This window comes from Poecile atricapillus, chromosome 18 (assembly GCF_030490865.1).
Source record: "Poecile atricapillus isolate bPoeAtr1 chromosome 18, bPoeAtr1.hap1, whole genome shotgun sequence".
NCBI classification, from domain to species: domain Eukaryota; kingdom Metazoa; phylum Chordata; class Aves; order Passeriformes; family Paridae; genus Poecile; species Poecile atricapillus.
This window is the reverse complement of record NC_081266.1, coordinates 4,720,421-4,744,398: the sequence shown is the minus strand read 5'-3', so window position 1 is coordinate 4,744,398 and position 23,978 is coordinate 4,720,421. Positions and strand designations below refer to the sequence as shown.

Sequence of the window (23,978 nt, the reverse complement as noted above, 5' to 3'; positions counted from 1 at the left end):
ATCATAAAGCTTTTTGTGTGCTCCTCCCACCTGACAGTCCATCAACACAGATTCCTTCTCTGCTGGTGTGTGGGCCTCTCTGCTGGACACAAAACCATGCAGTGCACATCATCTGTCTTTTTGGGGACTGAAGAGGGGAGGAGCACCACTGAGGATACTAAATATACTAAATAGATATTCTAAATGTAAAAGAATAACGTTGTAATGGTGTGACACCACGCAGCTGCAGCAGCTGGGGGTGCTGGAAGAGCTGCTTTGGACCTCTGGACATATCCAAGTCTATTGCTAAACCTGTCTCATTCCCTTTGGGCCAATCATTCTGCCCCTCCTCTTCATCTTCTTTGATGCCTAGGTATCACTACTTCTCTTTGTTTTTAGCATCTTCTTTCCCGTTGCTCTAATTTTCCAGGTCCTCTTTCGTCCTTGTGTGTTCTGGGTGTGTTTTTGTCTGAAGCACGCTGCAGATTTGTTTCTACAGCTATTCCTCCTCCTGTCAGCTTTTTTCACTCAGCTACAGGTGGTGATGCTGTTTTAAATATTCATAAAGGAGATGTAAGCTGTGGAAATAAAATAAAATAAAATAAAATAAAATAAAATAAAATAAAACAAAATAAAATAAAATAAAATAAAATAAAATAATAAAATAAAATAAAATAAGATAAAATAAAATAAAATAAAATAAAATAAAATAAAATAAAATAAAATAAAATAAAATAAAATAAAATAAAATAAAATAAAATAAAATAAAATAAAATAAAATAAAATAAATTTAGAAGCATTGAGGGCTGTAGAGACCAGAGATCCCCTCTCTGACTTACACCAAAAGAAATGAGCCTGAACTGGTGGTAACTTCATGTCATTGTCACAGTGAGGCAATTGTGATGGAGCAGGACTCTGCCATTCCAGGTGAAACAGTTGTGCTCTCAGCTGGGAGAAGTGTTAACTTGGCACCCACCGAGGGGATGGATATGGGCAGCATTTCACATCTGAACTGCTTCATTCACAGATCCTCAGTGGGACTGGGAAAGGAATTCCCAGCGTATTCAAATAGAAATGTTCTTTGAACTGTGTTTTTGTGGAGAAAAACACAAAATGGGAGAGGAGAAATCAGTGGAGTGGGCAACTATTGTTTAGTTTTGTATATTTCTACAACTTAAAGATCAAGGAAATCCTGAGGCCTGACAAGAGGGTTCTGTTTTTAAATAAGAAATTCACAAAATGTGTCAGTCTTCTTGTATTCCACTTGGTGAATGAGTCCTGATGCCTATATGATACTTTTGCTGTTTATTAATCTAATGTGACCCTTATAGAAAGGTTGCTTTGGACAAATGGCATCAAGACGTAAAATGAATAAACTCCCCATGAGTGTTGCTAACAATGAGAGCTGGCAATAGACAACATCAACTGGTTTCCCATGAGAAACAAAGCAATATCAAAGGGCTGTAAATAGCACTGCATTTTCTGTTTGCCAGATGAAGATGGGACATGTGGATGGTCTTGAATATTTTGCCCGTTTTGGCACATTCTCGCATTTTCAGTGCCTTAGCTGCTTGGTCTGAGATGTAAAAGACAAACTTTGCTGTTATGTGGTGACAAAAGCCTCCCAGCATCTTAAAACAGCAAAATCACTGTCATTCTTGCTGCTGTGACTGTTCTTCTGAATAAAAAGACTGATGGCATTTCTCAGTTTGTTACAACTCTCTCCCTCTAGACAGGATTTTCTGTCTTCCCCTTGCACTTTTGAGGTTTATTTTGGTTCCCCTGTCCTGCTCAGAATTTGTCATTGTACCTCCTCCTGCTTTTACAGGCAGGGAACCTCCCAAACCTTTTGCTGGAGTTTGGTTTTTAGACTGAGCTGTTGAGGAAAAGCAAAAACACAGTGAGAAGGATAATGGAATCCTCCTGAGTAGTAAGAATTAGGAAGTTTAGTTAATTTGATAGTCAAATAGTCACCCTTCCTGGAAAAGAAAGTTTCACTGAGAAGCCTCTCTGACTTCTCTATGTTCATGTAACCCTTAGACTTTGGCAGCAAACGACAATCTGAAAGATAAAACCATCCCTCCAACCATGTTTAATTCAAATAAAACCATTCTTACAGGGAAATTGGTGTAAAACCCAAGGAGGCTGAAGCTTTGCATGCTTAGGGTCTGCCAGTGCCAAGTTATTCATCTCACTGCCTTTCTCTTCTTTTCTAATCCAATTTTGTGTTGCCACAAAACAGAGTTAATGTTCACAGAATGTTTCAGCATCATGCTTTGGTGCTTAGATACCCACACTTCATTCTGTTGTGTACTGCTGGTCACTAAACTGTTGAGTTATTTATATTTTGTTGTGATGAGGAATAACATTTGATTTCCAAGGACCTTTTTTTTTTTTTTTTTATTTTATTTATTTTATAGTTTAGGCAACAATGGCTTGAACTCTGACTAGTTGCAGTTACATTTATTTGTGAGCCAATGTCTTTGAGACAAAACAAACACATTGCTTTGCCTAATGTGGTTATCTTTCCTATTCCAAAAAATATGCAAAGCATAAAGAAAAATGTTTTGCAACCCAGTATCCTCTTTCTCCTGTGGTTACTGTTGCATGGCAAATAATATGCATTATGGTATTTAGTTAGCTAAGCTTTTGCTCTGTGGTCAACCACAAATTTTCTCTGGAGTCAATGGAAGATTCAAATACTGGAGGAATCTGGATGTGAGTCAGCAGATACTGACCAGAGCTGGGTGAAAAATTATTTCTGTCTTTAAATTTTCATGGATTCTTCTGGAAATTCATTGGTTTGCATAGAAGGAGCGTGTTAAACAGGGAAAAGCAGAAAGACACACACTTTCAGTCCAACCTATTGTCAGATCTTGCAAGATTGAAGGTTGAAATGCCATTCTGTGCAGGTGGGGGTGAATATTGGCTCTTTCTCTTGTGAAAATGTGGGTGCATTTGCCATCCTGTACTGTGCTGTTACTGGTCATGGCTCTCTTTGTAGTTGCTCTGCACTGAATGAATAATTAAATAATTAATAATTAAATTTTCCCCTTTAATGGAAGCTGGAATGATTCCAGATAGTCCAGGTAGCAAACAATCCCACTCCTGAACACCCTTTAGGCTGATGACATGATGGTACTTACCTGAGATGCAGGATGTACGTGAAATTATTTTTACTTAATGAAAATATTTCTTCTTAATATTTTTAATTCCTAAGAATAATCAATTCCTTAATTCTCTTAACCTTAATTCTCTTTTCTCACCACTTAGCTTACGTTAAATTATTAACATAATTTAATACCTAATTATTAGATAGATCTTTCTTTGTTTCAACTGGAACTGATATATTTTCTCTGAAGATGGATATTTCTACATATATTTATATATGTAGATATTTGAAGCTGAAGATGGATATTTCTACAGAAAACACCCATTCCATTGATCTGGTTTGGGGAGGTTCTCCTACATTTATTATCAGAACAATTGCAACTGCCTCTGGATTTGTATTTAATATGAGTAATGGCATAAAACATCTGAAATAAAGTGTGTATCTCACAAAGCAGATGGTGAGTGAGAAAACAGAAGTTGATTATGCCCAACAAGATGTTGAAATGTGATGTGGAAGCTGTGTAGAGAAGACCTCGGTAGCAGAAACCTTCTCTGAGGTTGAGCATAATAAAAGTACAATGGATGTGTAAGATGGGTGAATGAAAAGCTGTGGGTAAAGAGGCTAATGAGGTAGTCAGCCTTTAAAAATAGGTAACCTTTGAGTCCTTGGAATGTGTGAAAATCCTGAACTGAGTCTTTGGATTATTTGTCTTTTTTTCTCTGCTCAGTGCCTCCACACTCCTGTTTGAGCAGAGAAAAAATGTGAGACCTTCATTGGTCTTGGACACCAGCAAATTCCATAAAAACTGGGCAAACCCCTAAGGAGATGTGAGCAAAAGCTGCTCTGGTGTGGAAGAGAAGCAAGGCTTGGAAGGATTAGCATGGCTCTGCTGAAACCTTCATTAACAGATCTGTCCAAAGAGGCTTTTTATCCTTCACACACGTGCACTTTAGTCATGCATACTTGTGTAGCTAGCACGGACCTCAGCAGCAGAAGACAAAATAATTAATGAAATTAAAATGGTACTCTGGCTATTTTTAATCAAAGAGGCGTTGGTTGGTGTGAGAGGAAGAGAATGCCTTAAAAATAGGTCGTATAGGACTGAACTAAATTTTATGACTATGTTCTTATTTGCAAAATCTATAAATACTTTTATTTTTGGGGGAGGGAAGGAGGGGACAGATAGGGGAGGGAGGTTAGGAGGGGAAGGGGAATGAAGTAAAACAAAATTCCTTTTTTTTTCTTTTAAAATGGAATGCTAACCAATCCCTTGGCAACAAAGGCTATGTTTATTTTTAATTAAAAAATAACATAGCTGGGTTGACTTCAGTTTTCCCAGCTGCTATTCTTCCATCACAACAGCTCTCTGGCCTCTTTTCCCTTGCTGATTTCTTTCATCATTTGCACTTAGCTTGTATGTGTTACATGGATTTTATGTAATATTTCCTACCACTGAAAGCAAGACTAACAGTCTAAACAAGTAGCTGGGGCTCAGTCATCTTGATTTTCATCTAGACTACCTGATCATGCCCTTCCTTTTGGAAAAGTTATAGGTGTGACCAGGATAACTTTATTTCTTTTGTTTTTTTTCATGAGCACATTCCTTGCTGTTTCTGTGGCTGCCAAGCGAGGAGAGGTTTCAAACTGGATTTTGAAGCTACGAGTTACCAAAATAAATGGAGTGGGTTTGGCAAAGCTCAGGTATCACTGAGCACACGGGTCTGAAGGCTGACATAAGCAGCTTGTGGTGGTTTTCCTCTGGATGATGGATTGCAAACTGCCAGGTTTTGTGTTGGCACATTGAGTGAAAAGTTGGAAAACAGATGTGCTTTGCCATGATTTCTCCTGCAGCTTCGTTTCCTCCATCCATGGGGCAGGAAGAAGCCAAGGTGATGTTGCATTTTTCAGCACTTGGTGACAAAGCTGATAATTCAAGGCTGGAGCTGATGTAACAATCACTCTGCTTTCCTGAGTGGACTAAAATTTCGGTGTTTGTGCAGACTTCTAGAGGCCCTTGAGTGTTCAGGTGGATCTGCTCCTTTCTGCAGGCATTTTTGAGTTAATTAAAGTTGAGATAGCAACGCTGCAGCCTTAAAGGTTTGTGTACCAGCCATCTCTCTTAAACCCTGCCAGCAGCAGTGGGAGAACATCAAACCTCCAGCTGTTCCCAGACAGTAGCTGGAATAAAAGTCTTGGTTTGTTGGGTCACTGGAAACACACCATGGAAGAAGTGATATGTATTAATCACCAATAATGTGACTACTGGGACACTCTTTGTGATGCCTGATTTGCAAGCTTTCCATACCTAATAAAGCCACTTCAATAAAGTTCTTTGCATTGGGTGTTGTTTTTTTTCTGCATTATTCCTGATTTAGTGGCAGCACTGTGATATTTTTCCTCTGTGGAAGTTTAGCTCTGTTCACCTTGCCTCAGTCAAAAGGTAGAAAGGCAAGCCCAAATTATGAATGCTTATAATTTGAAGAAATTATATCAGTCAAGCATTTTTAAAGCACAGAAAGTGAGATATTGGAGATTTATGGGAACAACTCCCAAAACTGATAGGGTCAGAGGCAGGAGATTTCCAGACAATAACAATAAGGAGTAGGAGGAAGAGGATCTGGGCCAAGACAAGTTTGGTATGGCAAGAATATGAACAGGAGTGAGCAAATAAACTGGAGAACAGTGCAGTGAGGAGGAAGCAGGAGAAGAGCAGAGGGAAAAATGAGGCAAAACCATCAAAATGTGATGGAAATACGGTGCATGAAACTTCTGGGGTAGAATGAGTGGATCTGAACCAGGTTATCCTGTGAGGAAGGTGATAGAGAAGGGATGTAGAAAGTGAAAAGAATCAATTTTCTTTTTCTTTTTCTTTTTCTTTTTCTTTTTCTTTTTCTTTTTCTTTTTCTTTTTCTTTTTCTTTTTCTTTTTTTCTTTTTCTTTTTCCTTTTCCTTTTCCTTTTCTTTTTCTTTTTCTTTTTCTTTTTCTTTTTCTTTTTCTTTTTCTTTTTCTTTTTCTTTTTCTTTTTCTTTTTCTTTTTCTTTTTCTTTTTCTTTTTCTTTTTCTTTTTCTTTTTCTTTGTCTTTTTCTTTGTCTTTGTCTTTGTCTTTGTCTTTGTCTTTGTCTTTGTCTTTGTCTTTGTCTTTGTCTTTGTCTTTGTCTTTTCCCTTTCTTTTTCATTTTCTTTTTCTTTTTTTCTTTTTATTTTTCTTCCTTTTCTTCTTCTTTTTCTTCTTTTTCTTCTTTTTCTTCTTTTTCTTCTTTTTCTTCCTCTTCTTCCTCTTCTTCCTCTTCTTCCTCTTCTTTTCTTCCTCTTGGAAGTTTCTGGCGGATGGTTCAGCAGGCTGGTGTGTGCTTCCTGTGGGAACTGGAATGCTGTGTCCTTCCCTTGTTTTTGCAACAAAGCAAATAATTAATAATAAATAAGCATTGGCTTATTTCCAGTTTCTTGTTTTGGCATGTAATGCATTATCCCTGGTAAAAATGGTTTATTTGAGATAGTACCTAAAGATTTGACAATAATCAAATAAAACACAGTGCTTGTGATCAACTTAATCATTTGTCCCAAGACTTTATAGGTGATCAGAGAATTGAAATCCTTTGAGCTGAGTGTTACTAGGAAAACACTAGATTGTCTTGGTAGGAAGGAGGTAAGAATTTGGAAACTAAAAGTTAGTCTGAACTAAAAGCTGAAATAAATCCAAAAGAAAAGAAAGTGGAACCAAATGTTTCCCTCCACAAAATTTGGGAACACTCAGTCTTTAGGGTTTAATTTTGACTCCTTTTACAAACCTTCCCCGAGGACTAACCTAGAAAATGGAATCAAACCTCTTGCCTGGTGGGGAGGGTGTTCTCCAGGGACTTTCTGCTATCCTATCTCCACAGAAAAACCCATGTGAAGGGAAGCCACAGAAGAGGTTCACATGAACCTTCCCTGCTGAGGGAGTGCCTTCATTTGCACAAAGCTCTTTTCTGAACTGTTTTATTTTTATGGGAGCTGTGAGCTCCAGGATCCACAAATAGTAACTTTTAGTGCTGGCACTAATCCTGTCAATCAAAATTCTTCTCAGAAATGCCATTAATTAAACTTCCCTGAAAAGGATTCAGCTCACAGAATTTTCCCTGCATTCCCCTCTCCTCCACCACCCATCCCAGCACTGTGTTTCCATTCAATAGCTGAAGATGACACAGAAGAGGAGAAAATCAGAGCTTTCACAAGAGACCTTTTTGTTGTTTCAAAGTTTTTAGCTTACTTGCTCTGTTTCTTTTGAGCAGATTCTTTTATTTGAAATGTTGAATGATGCTAGCAGCTGTCAAAATATGCTTTAAAGCGGGCAGTTTCCATTTACTGTCTGTTGGAAGAGACTATTCTCTGAATTATTACGCAGTATTCTTTACGGATTATTAACAATTTGGATTGGAGCTCGAAGCTTTCTGGAACCCTTTTCTGAAAGGGACAGCGAATTTGCAAGGAATTTGGGACTTTTTATTAGCAGTAAATAGTTCCCCTCAGAAGCACGTTCTGCAGCAGACACGCCTGCATCCATTACCAGTGATGTAGGGGAGCTTGTGTTCAATTCCCAGATTAAAAACAGGGATAGAGCAAGCTTTGGCTTTTAAATGTTAAGAAGTTTGCTGTTCCAAACACACAGTTTGAGAAGGGGAGTGCTCTCCTTCAGCTGTCTTTCCCTTGCTGTGCGTGTCGCTGCTCTGTTGGCGAGCGAGGTTTACGCGAGGACAAAGGGAATGGGCTTGGCCGGTTCCTGCTGTCCTGTGAGAGCAGCAGATCCTGTGTGGACCTGAGGAGCACAGCCCTCTGTTTATTCCTGTGGTCAGCAATGCTGAGCAAAGCAGGAAGAGCCTGGTTTTCTGCTAATGGGAATGCCACTGCTGTGTGGTTTAGCAAATGGCTTCTGCTTAGCAGCACAAACGTGGCCAAAGAAGGAAGCAAGTGCTATATTTGCATGGCCAAGGATGCTGTTCCAGCCCACATCTGCTCAGATGCACACATACTTCGCTTGTTAGCCTCTACTTTCAGGAATTACCATGCACAGATCTCAGAATGAGCCATCCCTAGTCCTCCTTTGGGCGGTGTTTAACCTCAGGAAGCACTTAGCTTTCTTTCCTGCTCCACGCCGGGATGTGCAGAATGAAACCCCGTGTGCAGGGCACTCATTGTGACTGAAATGTCTTCCTTTTTGTTGAGAGAGCATCCTTGTGAATGTAAGAGGAGTGACTTTCCTCCAAAATATCAGGGCATCCTGCTACCCAAGTCAGCATTGTAGGAATCCACAAATGGAGAGACATTTCTCTGTTTGTCCTATTCTCCAAAGAAGTATTAATCCTATTTGCCACTTCCAAATATCCCTGAGTAAAACAGGATTTATAAAAAATTAAGTAGAAAGTAGTAGAATGTTTAGTATGTCACTGAAGTGAAAAATGTAGATTTTAGAGGGTTTAATACATGGAGTAAAGATGGAGGGAAAAAAAGGTGTGGTTTTTAGCTCTCCTTCTCCATGATTCTGCAGTTTTTAGGAGCACAAAGAGTGATTGATTGAAAGTTAGTCACAATTTTAGTTACAAAAGTTGATATAGAAAACTTATTTGTTAATATATAAAAACAATACACCTGTCTATTGTTAATTGGGTAAAAAATGGATATAAAGATGAAACAGCCACATGGTTTGGGGCCATTTTGTGCCATCAGAGCCCAAAGTGAGCCAGGTTGTAGTGATTTGAACTTGTGCAGAAAGTCTGCAGAGACCTGCCAAGTCTTTGATAGCATCCTAATAAACACGAGAAACAAGATCCTGATGAGCTTTGGAGTTTTCTTCCTCACCCAGAGAACTGAGATAAACAGAACTCCCCATGAGGGAGGATCCCAAAGGACCTCAGCCCAAAGGGGACTGAGAAATCCAGGAGTGAAGAAAAGTACAGAAGAAGTGCAGCAGAATCAAGAGAGAAAAAACAAATTAAAAAGTTACAAGTGTGAGGATAATTAGCATTTTATGATGGTGGAGGGGAAATTTGTCATTTTCTGAAACTTTGGAAGTCGGATGAGTTTCTCATTGAAGGATCTTAGTGTGGCAGAAGGGAAGGAGGGAGGATTGTTCTTGACAAAATCTTTCCCCCAGGAGGTGGCTGCAGCCCTCTGGGAGGTAGAGCTCAGCCAGCTGTGTTCAGCAGAGCAGCTAAATGTGTGTTTTGAAGCCAGTGGGATTAGACTATGGTTTTCAAAAATTTAAAGATTATATATATATAAGTATATATATAAGTATAAATATAAGTATAAATATAAGTATAAATATAAGTATAAATATAGATATAAATATAAATATAAATAAATATATAAATATATATAAATATAAATATAAATAACTATATAAATATATAAATATAAATAAATATATAAATATATTATAATTTAAAAGTATATTGTGTTTTTATTTCCTCTGACCTGTCATTTTGTACTGATGAACTGCATGGAAGTGTCTGGGTGAGCAGCTCACAGGTGTCCACACCCCTCCCCTTTCTGGGTCATGCTGGGAAACAAATTCCTTGGGCACCTGTTTTGGGTATCCTGGTGATGGATGAGTCTGAGGCTTCTTGTCCCCTCTCCTGCTGGCAGCCCTTGTTTGCCAAATCCTGTATTGAAAAGCCTTCTTCTTGCACGTGGCATGTCCAAGGAAAAGTTTTAAGTGGTCCCTCTGTAATATCTTCCCAAGTAAAGAAACTGCATGACAACAGTGATAACATAAAAATCAAAAGGAGAAAAGTAGTTCTGGAAGAAGTGGCTATTCAAAGAAATACTTTGCCTAGACTATTTTTTAAAAAAGGTGGTTTTCTGCTGTCATTTTCATGACTTGAGGGAAAAGAAATAATTTGCACAACAGCCAATAATGAAATCTATGGATAAAAAATTCCTGGCTGTAACTGGGATGAGATTCAAGCTTAACAGCCACTCTATGGCTGTCACACACTGTGACTCTGTCACCATGGGAGTGGGGACAGATGACAACAAAAACACCCAAACCAGAGCCTTCTTAAAGGTGCCAGTGAAAGGACAGGAGGAAAAGGACAGAAATTGAAATTTAAAAATTCCATTTAAATGTAGGGGAGGAATTTATTCCTGTGAGAGATCAACACTGGAACAGATTTCCAAGGGAGGCTGTGGTGTCTCCATCCTTGAAAGCAGTCAGACCCCAAGTGGACATGGTGCTGGGGCAGGGAATTGGGCCAGGTGATCTCCAGAGGTGTTGTCTAACCTGAACTGTCCTGTGCTTCTGTGAAATATTTGCTATTTTTACAGACCAGAGGATCAGTCCTTTGGACTGGGTTATCTCCTTTGTCACAAAGAACATTCAAATGCACTTTTCAACTATTCTTTATGTCCCCACTCTCCCCTACTGGTGTAATTTAATATGTGGATTCCACCTTTGACTCAGGCATTCTGGAAGTCACAAGCTGCTGTAGAGTATTTGTGGGAAGCATTATCATGTGCTGTTCTACTCTGAACATCTGATATTGATCACTGCTGGGATCTGGTGGATAAAATGGAATTTTGTCCAACACAGAGTTTGATAACTGGGCTCCATAAATTTCCATTCAAAGCTACCAGGTGGAATGGAATCCAATTAATTAACAGAGCAGAAGGGAGTGAAACCATGCTTTTCTTTGTGTGGGCATGCAAAAATATATATAAAAATATATATTTTTAATAACCCTCCCCAACCCATATTTGAGTGTCACAGGTCAACTGCTGAATGACCTTGGATGTGATTTGATTTCCCCAGTTTCTATAATCAAGAGAGCAGCAACTCATGAATTTCTTAAGCCACAAAGTGCCTCTGATCAAGCATTTTTAAGGGCTTCTGAGAAAAGCATTTCTCTTGCTAAAATTGTATTTAATGGCTACTGTCCTGTGTTATCTGGGAATCCAGTGCCCATGTGAGCTGGAAATGGAGTGCTGGGTGTGTGCCAATGTCTGGGATTCTGTTAATGCCATTTCACAATGACACCAGAGCATGAACCCAAGGTTTATGGTCAGGGGAATTCGAAGGACTGAAGAATCAGTAAAAATGGTGACAATTTTCCTACTGAAGCTTACAGCACAAAGTGTGTCCAAACCTGAGGGATGTTTGTTGGGTTGCAGGGTTTGGATTTGTGGAGTTTGGTTTTTGACCTGGGCCTGAGCTTCCTTCACGCTGAAGATGTATGGAAATTACCTCTCTGTTAAATTGTTTGTAACCCTTCATAGTTAGCTTACAATGGAGTTGTGGTGAGATAGAAGCTCTTTTGGGAGGCAAACATTGTGAGAGAATATTTCATTTTGTTGATATCACAAATTATGTTGAGCTTGATTCAGAAAAGCATTGGTTTAGAACAGAGCAAATACAAGGAGAACACAGGAAAAGGTCTTCATGACTATGGGAAAGAAGATGTAAATATTTATGGGGGTTGATTTAAAAAAAAATTAAAGCATTTTAAAAATATTGAAGAATATTTGAATATTTTAAAGGAGACCAAATGGTTTCAAGCCAAAAAGGACTTCTAGACCCAGGATTCTCTAAAAAAATTATGTTGAGCTTGACTCAGAAAAGTGTTGGTTTAGAACAGAGCAAACACAAGGAGAAGAGCAGAAAAGCTCTTCATGACTTTGGGAAAGAAAATTAAAATATTTTTAGGGGGTTGTTTCCATTTTAAAAATGTTGAAGAGTTTGAAAGAGACCAAGTGGTTTCAAGCCGAAAAGGACTTCTAGACCCAGGATTTTCTAAAAGCATGATCTGAATGTCTTGAAGTTATTCCTGCTGAGAGTCAAGTGGGGCACACTAAACAATAGAAATGAGCAAAGGAAGATTTTCAATTTAGTGGAAAAGCTGGAATTAATTCAGTGACCTGGAAGGGCCTTGTTATTCACGAGCTGGAACTCTGGTCTGCTCTTGCTGTAAGCAGGTGTAACCAGGGAGAGGAAGGAGATTTAAAGCTCTTGGTTGTTCTTTTCACACCCTGGTAATCAGGGATGTCTTCTCACCTTCTTCTTTTTTCTTATGTGGTATATGCACAGTAATGCTCAGCATCAAGTGGGGGTTGAGATCTCTTGAATCTAATACTCAAACTCCTAATACATTGGACTAAATTCCTGGCTTTGGCCACCCCAGTATTTGCAATAATCTGAATCAGTGACAGGTGTCTTAAAACCTAGAGATCAGACAGTAAAATTGTTGTTGAAATTACAGAGCAGTCATTTTTACTGAGCCCTCAAAAGCCTGAGTTTCCAGTGAATAACCAGAAATGAATGCAAGTACCAACCCCATGCTATTATCTGCAAATAACTGAAATTAGGTTGATTTTTAAATAATCCATTTCCTCTGCTGGCAGCAGGATGTTCAATATGAAGGTCCTTGGTTCTAAAGAGAAAGGACCACGAGAGGCTTTCTGAAGAAAGGAAAAAAAAGGAAAAAAAAAGAGAAGCAAAGTTTTTATTTTTACTCTGATGTGTCTGTATACTACCAAAGAGGTAGCTGAAAGCAGAGCCTGTCTTTGTTTTTTTTCTCCTGTACCTTTACTTTTTAATGATGATTTCATTTTGCCTCTAGAAATTCGTTACTATGAACTCTTTCCCCAATTAGTAGACTTCTAAGTTTTATTAAACTGAATAGTTTTGTATCATCTACAGACTGTCATCTTACTGTTTATCTGCTTTTGGAGTTCTCTTTTGAACTTGTTTTATAAAGCAGGGAATATCCTATATCCTTAGGGGGGATGTGCTGGAAACGTGGTTCTGCTGTGAAAATTCACTGCTGGCCAGACAGTGTGTTTCATCTTCTTCTAATAACAAGAGTCTGTATCAGCTTCACTTCTGAAAGATGTTTCAGTGAGTGACTTGGTTAAGAGATCTCGGGAAATCAAAATCTCCTTTGGCAAATTCAAATTTCTAGAGCTTTTCACAGTGGGTTTTGTTGGTATCTTAAAACTTTTAAAGTTTGATTCAATACCTTAAAAAAAAAACAACTCAACTTTCCATGAGTGTCATTAAAGAGGACTTTGCCAAAGAAGAATGAAGAATGCAGAGTAATTATGTCTTTGCTAAATAAGGTTCTTTATTTTCTGTTTTTGTATAGGTATCACCTTGTTTTTCTGGAGTCATCATTTTGATCCATCAAGCAGCTGGTTTGTTACTGAAAAGCTCAGAATATTTCTTCTGATTGCCTTCCTGTGAGTATGATCAAAGAAATTACCCCAGACTTCCTTTCCTGTGGTATTCAGGGGGGTTTATTTGAGGCTTTTTTTTTGTTTCGTTTTCTTGTGTGTTTTCTTATTTCTTTGGAGGCTGATCCAAATTCCTCTGAAAATCAGTGGAGAACCCTGCAGCAGACCCTTGGCTCTTGTCCCTCTGGTGTCACTGACACCAGTGATTATTTTGTCCAGAACTGATAGTAGATTTAAAGCATTTCATGTGGAATTTTGCCTTCAACTCAAAATCTTTGTGTTTTACAGTAAGCATTTTGTCGATGTACGATGTATTTTTAGAAGTTCTGTTTCTCCACTGGATTTTAGCAAGTTTTTTCTTGCAGTGGGGGGTCTTAAATCACAATTACTTGTGTTGTGATCATATGCTGGTGTGCTGCTATCCTGTTGTGTCTTCTTTTTAGAGCAGGCAGGCTCTGAGAAGAATGTGAGAGACCAAGTAACTGTTTACTGACTATTTACAGCATGGAACACTTAGACATTTTTTTTTTTACAAACATTGTTCTTTCACTGCCAGAACAAGTGAGGGCTCACAAACCATTTAAAGGAAGTGTTTATAATGTGTGTAAACTTTAGCCCCTCAATATACGGAAATTCCAGGCTGGAGACAAACTCTGGACTGGCTCTGAGTTTAGGCAGTGCCTGTGACAGCAGAATGATGGCTCAGAAATATTATTGCTCCAGCATTGAGTCAGCTCCCTTTGGCATCATCTTTTGGGGGAGCAAATTTAGCTTTGCCTACACTTCTTTGTGAGGAGGTTTGTGCCAGTGCTGAATGGGCTGGTGATCCTTGCAGGCTCTTCTCTTCCTCGCTTGTTGTTTCGCAGTTCTGCGTTACTTTCGAGCCTTTTGTTGGGGGGAACTATTTAAAACTGAAGCCAGATGCAATCTGGAATTTTGTAGGGAAATGCTGGTGTTTCGAAATTAGGATTTCTTTTTGATTCAGAACCAGCCTAAATGTTCTAAAATTTCCCATGGAACACTTCTTTCCCATGAGATGTCTAGCTGTAAGTTCCCACATGCTTCCATGACTAGTGTGTTTATGAGGTATTGAAATTCCTTAAAAATACGAAACCAGGCTAAGAAGGCCATGCTGTCCAAAAGCAAGTGGGATCATCAATGTAAATCCTTTTTCCCTGTGCTAAGGATTGGATATTCAGAGAGCAGTGACTGCCCTCCAGAGTGTTTCTGACACCTCAACAGCTGGAGTTGTATTTGTAGACAGGTCTGAGCACGCAGGCTGTGGTGTTGAAAGAAGGCAGAGGAAAAAGAAAAAGAAGAAGAAGAAGTTTGCAGTCCCTGAAAACTGAGCTGGGGCTGGCTCCTTATTTTGGTTCATAAATTGCATCTGAAAATCCATCCCCCAGGGACTCAGCCAGCTTCTCCAAGGGTAGGGTGCAGGGTAAGTGTCACCTCTCTCATGCTGAAGTCCCTCTGGTGCCCAGCCCTTGTCAAGGTGACAAGAGAATTCCATCACAAAGAAGTAAAAGAGAAATCTGATCATATTTTCCATACTTAAATTTCCATTTTCACATGGCAAAGCTGGCTGAACAGGGGGATGGGTTTTAGGGGATGTGAATGAAAATGCCATGTTATTAGTTGCCTTTAGAAAATCATTAAAGCAAATGTTGTGGACAAATACACTCATTTGGAACAGGAAAAAACAGCATTATCTGGAAATGAGGTGCATCTCTTTATCTGAACATAAAATGCAGTAACAGTTTAGTATTATCATGACAGTCCTGTTAAGACTTCTGTTAGTTCTTGAGTACACTCAAACCTGATTCTGGAAGGCAATCTGACGTGCTTATTATGAATTACTTTCAAAAACAAGTGCTACCCTCAAAGGTTAAGGTTCAGAGTTACTGGATAGGGATGATTGCTTTTTATTTTCCCTTGGAAATGTTTGTTTTGTTGGAAGATGTTTGCCATTAGGAAACATTGTGCAAGAATGGGTTTGGTCAGCTTTTCTCCTAAATAATCAAGCCTGAAAGCATTTCTGTAAGAGTCTCTGAAGATGTTTTCTATGGTTTTACTGTGATGAGGTAAAGTTAGATGGACATAGGGTCTTCCTTCTCTCATCCATCCTCTCTGCTACTTGGAAAAGGAGGGGCAGGACTCAATCTAGCCCAGGTTTTGCTTCTGGGACCTCAGGTGAGCTCTGTGTACAGCTGGGCACATTTTGGAAAAGCTCTTTTGTGAGAGATGAGAGCCTGGTGGGTTTTGTGTTGTGTTGGGTCGCTGAGGAGGTGTTGGAGCTGTTTGGAGTGGCTGCAAACAAAGCTAAAACATCATTTAGATATAGAAAGTTATTCTTCATTTAAGGGTGAGCCCAAAGAAGTAAACCTGTTGTGACTCATTGTTGCAGGCTGTTCTCTGCCCTGCTTGTTGTTTTGCAGTTCTGCATTACTTTCAAGCCTTTGTTGGGGGAGTTTTGGATGAAGAATGTTTTTTATTTCCCAGGAAATTACAGCACCAAGGAATTGTAAAGCAGACACACTGAGTAGCTGAAGAGAAATCTACTTCTGATAAACCATGCCCTGTCAGACAGAGGTTAAAGAACATTTAGGAGGAAGAAAAAAATACTAAAAAAAATTCTGAACAAGCGGAAAGATGACATGTAAGGGCAGAATCACTGCTGTGCTCGGAGTGAAGGGAGTGGAGTTGATTATTTGCATTTTCTCAGCAGGTAGGGAGCAGACAGAGCTCACTGGAGAGGAGGTGGCAGGAGCATCAGACACTGGCAGGGAGTCCATCAGACAGCAGAAGCTGTGTCTTTGTCCTCTGTGCAATATTGCCCTTCTTAAGGGCAATGATTTAAGTCAGGAAATGCATGTGCTGAGGGAAAGAGAGGCTGGGAGCTGGGCTTCTTCTGTCTTCATTGACAACTGCTCCTCCTCAGCTCCATCACAATAAGATCTCCTTTAAAGCACTTTAAAGCTGCATCTCTGCTGCTGCTTTGAACTTCCCAGGGCCATTTTTGGCTTGGTAACTTCACAGAGCAGACCAACCTCTCTCTGATAAACAGGGCCAATTATTTAGAGCCCTGATAATAATTTTCCTGTGTGGCATTACACAGATTTCCCTTGCCTACAGTTAAGGTGATGCTTTCAGATCATGGTAAATGCAAATATACCCAAAATTTGGCCCAAAATTTCTGTGTAATGTGGAAGTGAGAAGCAGGTGAAATTTTAAAAGAGTATCTTGTCTGCAGCTGGTGTTTTATGCTCAGGTGGGGTCACCTCCAGCACAGCAGCATTGTTAGATGTTGATTTGAACTGAACTTGAACCCCCCAGTCTCTGGAAGTTCCCCATGCCTGTTTTCCAACAAAATCCTGATTTTTTTTTGCAACTTTTTCTCACGTAAGTGCTGTGGGTTTGGAACTGTTGAGGTTTTGGCCTCTCACTTCCACTGGAGTCCCTTTAAACAGTTAAGGCATTCTGCTACACGGGTCTTAAAATGAAAGTAGATGACATTTAATAGCCTAAATGAGAAACAGGTCTCCTGAAAATATAAGTGAAATTGGTCTTCCCTAAATTGTTGAGTGCTGACCTTGAAAAAGACCCTTACAGTCTCTGCAGGCAGACTGGAATTTTTTCAGGAGAACAGATACCCCAAACTTCAAGAGATTACCTGAGGCAGGGCTTTTTTCTGCTCTTATTTAGGAGAAAATTCTTTTCTGTTACACTTGGTACCCACATGTCTGTCTTAAAACACTATTTATTTGTCACTGAACTGCTGGAATAGTATTCTCACCCTTCTTCAGGATTTTTTAAATTTGCTAGTTTTAATGATTTATATTTAACATAAATTTTGGTTATGTGAACATGTTAAAGACTCTGTTTGTATTTTGAATATTGGGAGGGCTTTTTTTTTATGTGGGAGGCAATGTTTAAATATGTTTAGAGAAGGGGGGAGGCAAGAAAAGCTGTCATCCATCAACTGGTATTAAGTCCAACTTTGAAAGTTTGATACAAACTAAATCTGACTGTTAGTGCAGACATGATACAAATTAGCTGTGACTTTATGATACCAGCTGTTTCTCTGACAGGGTAAAAGGGCACATAACTAGAATAGCATCTTTTGTTGAATGCAGTGTTTCCCTTTGTTAAATGTGGGAGCCTCAGGCAAAGAACTCCTAGCCCATAGTTATGTGACATGTGCAGTCTGCAACATGTTCACGGAGCTCGGGGGGCTTTTTACTGATGGTTTTCAAAGTCAGGGTTATCATATGTGTTCTATTTTTGCTGGTTTTATCACTGAGAGACAAATCTCTGTCGTGTTTTTCCCCTGTGTTAAAAGTCAGGATAATCTAAGTGCTATTTTCCTTACAAGTGCAAAGAAAATCCTGAAAGGCAAAACCTGAGAAAAGTCTACAAATCCCAGTGTGAAATGTAATTGAATTATTCATTTTTATTAATTGTTCTCTCCATGTTTTGTCTTTTTTTTGTTGTTTTTTTTTCCTTACCAGAATTTTTATTCCATAAAAAGTCTATGTAGTCTCTAAAAAATTAACAATAAGCACTAACTGGGATGTGAGTGTACATCTGTGTCCCTGCTGTGTATCTCTGACCTTAACACCACACTAACCCTGGCTAACTCAGGCAGCAGAAAGTTGGCTGTAGCATGTAAATAAACTGAAACAATGGGATTTATCAAGACATCAAATTAATCTTACTTCTGCCACTGGACTAAGAGCCAGTAAGTTTTCGAAATTTATTACTACAGGTGCCAGACATACTCCAGTGGAATCAGTCAGGGAAGGGGCAATATTAATGGATTAAGTTATATAATACTTAATATTTAATTAGGAGCACTATGAGGAACAACATTGAGGCTAGAACTGCCCAGAAAAGCAAAATTTCGGCTGAGTATCTTTTAAACTTTCTTAGCCACTGTGAGAGATGGTAGAGCAAACAAACCCATCTCCTTCTGAAGATGCAGAAAATAAAAAATGTGGATGTGGAATTGTAGCAGGCATGTGAGTGAAAAGGCAGATGTTGAAAAATATTCACTTCTGCTTGTAAACTTCTTGGAGTAAATTTTAAAGATAAATGCATTTCAAGAGAAAAGTTGAGGAAGTAATAGCTGTTGAGTTTTCATGCGGTGCTGGTGATAATACGAAGCATAAAATATAAAATTCCAAGCACTGCTAAACAGGACTTGGCCATTTCTATTGCAAACATCCAGTTTTACTGTCTGACATCTGTTTCTGAAATTATGTGAAGTATTTATTTAAAAAGTCTCACCATGATAGTCCAAGTGACAAGGGAACATCTTGCTTTCATGAATGTAGAGTGGTACATCAGCAAACAGAGGTCCATACATGACATTTGAAGAACAAAACCCAGCCACAGGGAGTTCCACATTCTGTACTGATTTTTTTTGTTGATGCAGAAGTCCCCTTAGCCAGATTTCTCCTTATGGCTATATCCCTGCAAACCTGGAGTGTCTCCAAGGAGAGCTTGATGTATCCCTGCCATCCCTGCAAGCAGGCTGAGTGTGGGAGCACAGGGCTGCCTGTAGATGCAGCCCAAGTGAAAATGTGTTGAGATGCTAGAGAAACGTGAAAATCACAAAGAAGGACCAACCCAGAGGAAAAATGACATGGAGAACTTAAAAAGGTAGAATTTTATGTGCTATCAAATAAATGATAGCTGCAGAAGCCATCATCCCAGTAGAGTTTTATGACCATGATGTAAGATGGGAGAAGGGATGCTAGCCCTCAAATCCCAGAATTTAAATTAATCTTTTTATTATCTGAACATGCATTCTTTTTAATGAAAACAACTTTGCCCCCTCGTTTTGAGCTCTAAGCTATCGAGCTGTAGTGTTCTGAACTTCAGTCAAGTTGCCATATTCCTCTCCAGGATAATGACACATTGAGTGGTGAAATGATATTGGCTCTTTTGGGTGTTTGGGAGAGGGCAGACAACATTTTGTGGTCAGATGTTCCAGAGGCTTCTGGAGAAGTCTCTTTATCCACATGGCAGCTAGGTTATTCCTCCAGCTGAGTCACTCTGGGATTTATTGTTGATGATAAGGAAAACCCCTTTATTTTAAGTTCCCACTGTTTTGCAGATGCTAATAAAGCAAAATGACTCAAGAGTTTGTGTTTCACTCTGTGTTTCATTCTGTTACCCCTCTGGCTGGTGCACTGCTACCCTCGTGTTCATTTGTGTCTCAACCTGATCAATTAATTAATTTCCAGAAAATCTTTATTTGATATGGTTATTTAGAATCACACTCTGATTTTTCCCTTTGGAAGACTCTACAAGCAAAAACTGTTCTGTAGGAGTAAAATGATCAAAATTTACTCACTTGGAAGTGAGTAAACATTGAAGGACTTGCTTCTGCCAGTCAGTGACGTGCTGAACATTAGGTTCATTCTTATATAAATATATTGATCTTACAGGTTCTTTTCTTTCCCCCCTTTTTCTCTTTCTTTCAGTCTCTTACTTTCAATTTACTTTCATCTTTTAACTTCTTCCACCCAGCCCAAAGCAAAGATCTATAAGCAATGGTCTTGTTCAAAGTATGGAAGCTGGCTCCAAAACCAACCTTGCCTCAGTTTTAAAACCTTGCTTGAGGGAGCCAGAATCCCTTAAATGATTTAATTTTCAAGCAGTATGAATCATGCAGCGACTGCACAAACTCTGGCTAGAATATATGGTACATATGTTTGTTCTTTAGGCAGTAAGGAGAGAATACAGAACTGGAGGTCATTTGAGTTACAACTGCTTTGGGGGATTTTTTTTTAAATTTTTTTTTTTTTTTTTTCTAAAACATTCCTTCTAACAAATGCAGTTTAAATGGGTTTGTTTATACGGCGTGGAATTGGAAAGGCCCAAACTAACCAGGCTTTACACAATGTGGCCTTCTTCCAAATTAATCTAAAATATTTTAATCCCTCTGGAGTTTCTTTATCCTCTGCATCTGTGCTATATGTGGAGACACATTTTTAACATTTCTTTGAGGAAAATTACCTTTTTTTCCCCTCCAACTGTACTCAGCAAGGTCAATGGAGCACTGTTATATGCTATTTAAACATCTGAGATTCATCATATATCTGCACAACAGAAAGAATCATCATAAAAGGTCTAATGAATCCCGACTGCTAGCCAAGTGAGGGAGTCCCCTTACAGATACAGGGGATTAGAAACAAAGAATACATGCAGAACACAGGTTTTTACACTTCAGCTTTGGCAATTAACAGCTAAACTACCCCTCAAGAAGGGAGAGGGGAATGTTTGTGACCCCCAGAACAATTCTGGCAAGTCACACACCCTGCTGGAGCCAAATTCTGAAGTCATTGCATGGGCCTAGATGTTTTTTGGGAAGCAAAGTGGTCCAATCTCCATGTTTCTTGCCCCTGGGAAAGGAGATGCTCCAAGCCATGGGCAAGTTTCAGTGAACCTCAGCCCCTGCCTTGTTTTTAAGGCCTCCTTGGTTTTCTTGTTCAGTAGCAAGTTTATGGGACTGAAGAAAGTTTTTACTTCCTGGGAACTGAAATACTGAGAGAGGCCTAAAAATTTCAGTTTTTTGTAAAATTATTTTCCAGGCATTTCAAAAGCCACCACTACTCCTTCAGTTGTCTGTGATTCCAGTCAGCCTGCAATGGCCACAGGGAGCAGATACAGCTTGGATCTTTTAGGATGTTTTATCTGCAAGACTTCAATGTTGGCATTTTTATCTGAAATAATGTTATTTAGCTTTTTTTTTTCCCTTTGGTAGATGACATCCAGGCTGGTTTAATATCTGTGTTTGTTCTAGACTCACTGATCCTCTGAACCCTGCTAGATGATGAAGTTCAGGTAACTTTAGCACTGAACATCTGAAGGAAAGATGAAATGCTGAAGGCCTCTGTTCTGTGGAACCCTAGGGTTTTACCACAGTTGTTTTTTAATTCTCATCACTGAAGTCCTGGTTTGTGCCTTTCCCAGTTAGAAAGGGTAGGGAACAGCCCTGCTCTCCTGCAGGACATGATCTGTGGGATGGCCCCACTGAAATTGTCACCCCACACTGTCCCTGCTTTCAAGTCAAGAATCATACCTTCCTCAAACACATTTTCCCTATTTTTTCACATAGTCAGGGGTATTTTGGGACCATTGCAAGCCATACAGTAATGGAATAAATTCCAAGTGCAGCAGGAGACCACATTGGAGGAAAAACTCATTATGTGCCAAGGGCATTTCTTTTACTTTTTCTACCGGTACTGGAAAATATTCCCTAAATAATACATCTGGATGTGGAGGAGAAGAGAGGGAAAAGATGAAAAACAATCCTTTAAATTCAGTAGGAGCCTATTTAATGGCTTGTTTAATCTGCCAGCTGGCACAGCATTGACTTCTTGCTGCAAATACTTTAAGAAGACCTATGTAGTTCTTGGAAGTGAGTTTATATTAAGTTGTAGAAACTTAAATATGGATAAATTGGCAAGGCTGTTTTTTTGGTGCTTAATAGGAATCAAGAAACTGCTTAGTCATCTGCAAAGATATTTCTGTCTCCTTTTTAATATATATACCAAAATAATACGGATTTAAAGAAGTAGCAAAGATAGTAAAAATTCAGATCTCTTTGAAGTATGTGCACATCCTTCAGACTTTGAAATCACACGTATTCCCTATACAGCACTCTGCTTTGGGCAGCGTTTTTATAATGTTTGTAACATTGTTTTCTTTGAAATAGCCTTCTGAGTGTGCACATTATGAGTTTGTGTCTTCTGCAGCAGTCCCTGGCTAAGAAAACTGGTGCTATCTTCAAGTGGATTTTATTCAGTGTCTTGCAAGGGATATCACCTAATAGCTCCTCTAGGCTGTAGTTTGCATTTATTTTATATGACTCTAAGTGCTGATGATTTTGGATTTTAATTTGCTTTGTGTGAAGGTAGATGGGTGCAACTGAGAGCAAACTTGATGTGCAGTGTGATGTATATAATTACATTTACACTTTCTGTTCCTGAAAAGTTAGGCTGTACCAAGGTGCATGTTTTCTGTTTTCAATTACTTTCAGCAGTGGAAAAGCAAGGGAGAAAGGATTTAACAAGAGAGCAACCTGTCTTTTATGTTTAGGGACTCCTTTAACAGGATCTGAAGTGACACTTGTCAGTATTTACAAGCTGTAAAAGTTTTATTTGGTTCAGGTAAGCATTGGAAAATCTGTCTGTTTATTTATGATTTTCATATATGGTTTTCATTTTCTTTGTTCTCATTAAGAGTACAAGCTATTTTCATGCTGTAATTTTTTTTGGTAATTTTTAATAACAGTAACAAATTTTATTTGATTGATTGTCATTAATTAATAACGATCAAATTTAATAAATTATTATTATTTTTTAAAGCTCAGGCATGGGTTGTAAGAATCCTCCAAGTTTATCATGTGGGACTTTGGTTTGATTCTTCTGTCTACACATCCAGCTGCACCCTGTGGCTGTGAAAAAGGGGCTTCAGAATTTATACTGTGACCAGTCATGTGTGTCAGTCTGAGCTGGGTGGAATTACATGGCAAGAAGAGAGGCTGGAGGAGAGCCCATAGGGGATTTGGATCCTTATGGAAGGGGATTTAGGGAATGGTGGTAGGTAACATTCAGTACAGAAATTATTTTTATTTCCCAATCTTTTTTTTTGATGGATTATTTTTTAAATTTTTTAAATTTTTTTTTATTTTTTTTATTTTTTTGCCTCTGGACCACACAGATACCTGAGGCACTGTTCCTAAATAAATGAAACAATTTAAAAATTTATTTGCTTTATGCAGTGCTCAAGAGTAACCTTCTTTTGCCACATTAATACAAAGCATTTTTGTGTGTTTGTGTGCACACAGGGCAATCTCAGGTCTCACCTGCCTTGTTTATTTGACTCTGAGCCAGGCCAAAGCCTCACCACTGTTGTGTCTTCTGGTTTGGTGACATTGTTGTGTGTTTCCTTGTTTTCAGCTAAACTCAGCCTACACTGGGGGTGCATGATGTGGACTTTGAGGGATGTACATCTATTTTGTGACACCCTGTTGAAAGCCTTTGTGTTTTTGCTGCCCTGCTTTACCCCTTTAAAGCCCTTTAAAGCTTCAGCTTTCACCCAGAATAACTTGGAATTGCTGCTCATTAGAGATAAATTGATAGAGCTAACTTGGCAGCGAACAATCTGGGTTTCATTTTTAAAGATGACCAGAAGTGTGAGCTGGAAAAGCCCAGCAGAAATTTCCGCAGCTGGATCCATTCCAGGTGGAATTCCACAGATTTCCATGAAGTTCTGCCACTGAATAACTGGCCTTTCAGCTGCAATGTGTCTATCATGTGTTGTTTTGGTGTGAGTGTAGAGATATTGCAAGGGAAGAGGAGTTAAAGTTTAAAAGCAGCTGGCAGCAGCTTGAAAATTTATCATTTGTTTCTTCCAAGGAACTGGTTGGATTCAAAATACTCGGTGTCTCTTAGGGGAAAACCAGCAACATCAGCAAACCAAAGAACTTTAGGTGTCTTGGGTTTTCTTTGCTCGTATTTCTTTTTTCTTTAAAAATGCAGGGATGATGTCTAAAACCCAGTATTGTTGCTTGGTGTTGGCTCAACAGAGCAAGACCAGAGTCCCCCTCAACTCTCATTAGAGTTTATGATGTTCAGCACTAGGCAGAGCTGGATCCTGGAGCT

At 38.9% G+C, this 23,978-nt stretch overlaps 1 protein-coding gene across 5 annotated transcripts in view; it reads left to right on the top strand.

Moving 5' to 3' along the window:
* CALD1 (caldesmon 1) overlaps positions 1-23,978 on the top strand; it is a 171,422-nt gene that overhangs the window by 56,809 nt on the left and 90,635 nt on the right. For all 5 annotated transcript variants that reach the window (XR_009279084.1, XM_058852848.1, XM_058852845.1 and 2 more), the window contains exon 3: positions 13,212-13,305. The gene's annotated coding sequence lies outside the window, so the exon portion shown is untranslated. The remainder of the gene's footprint in view (positions 1-13,211; positions 13,306-23,978) is intronic.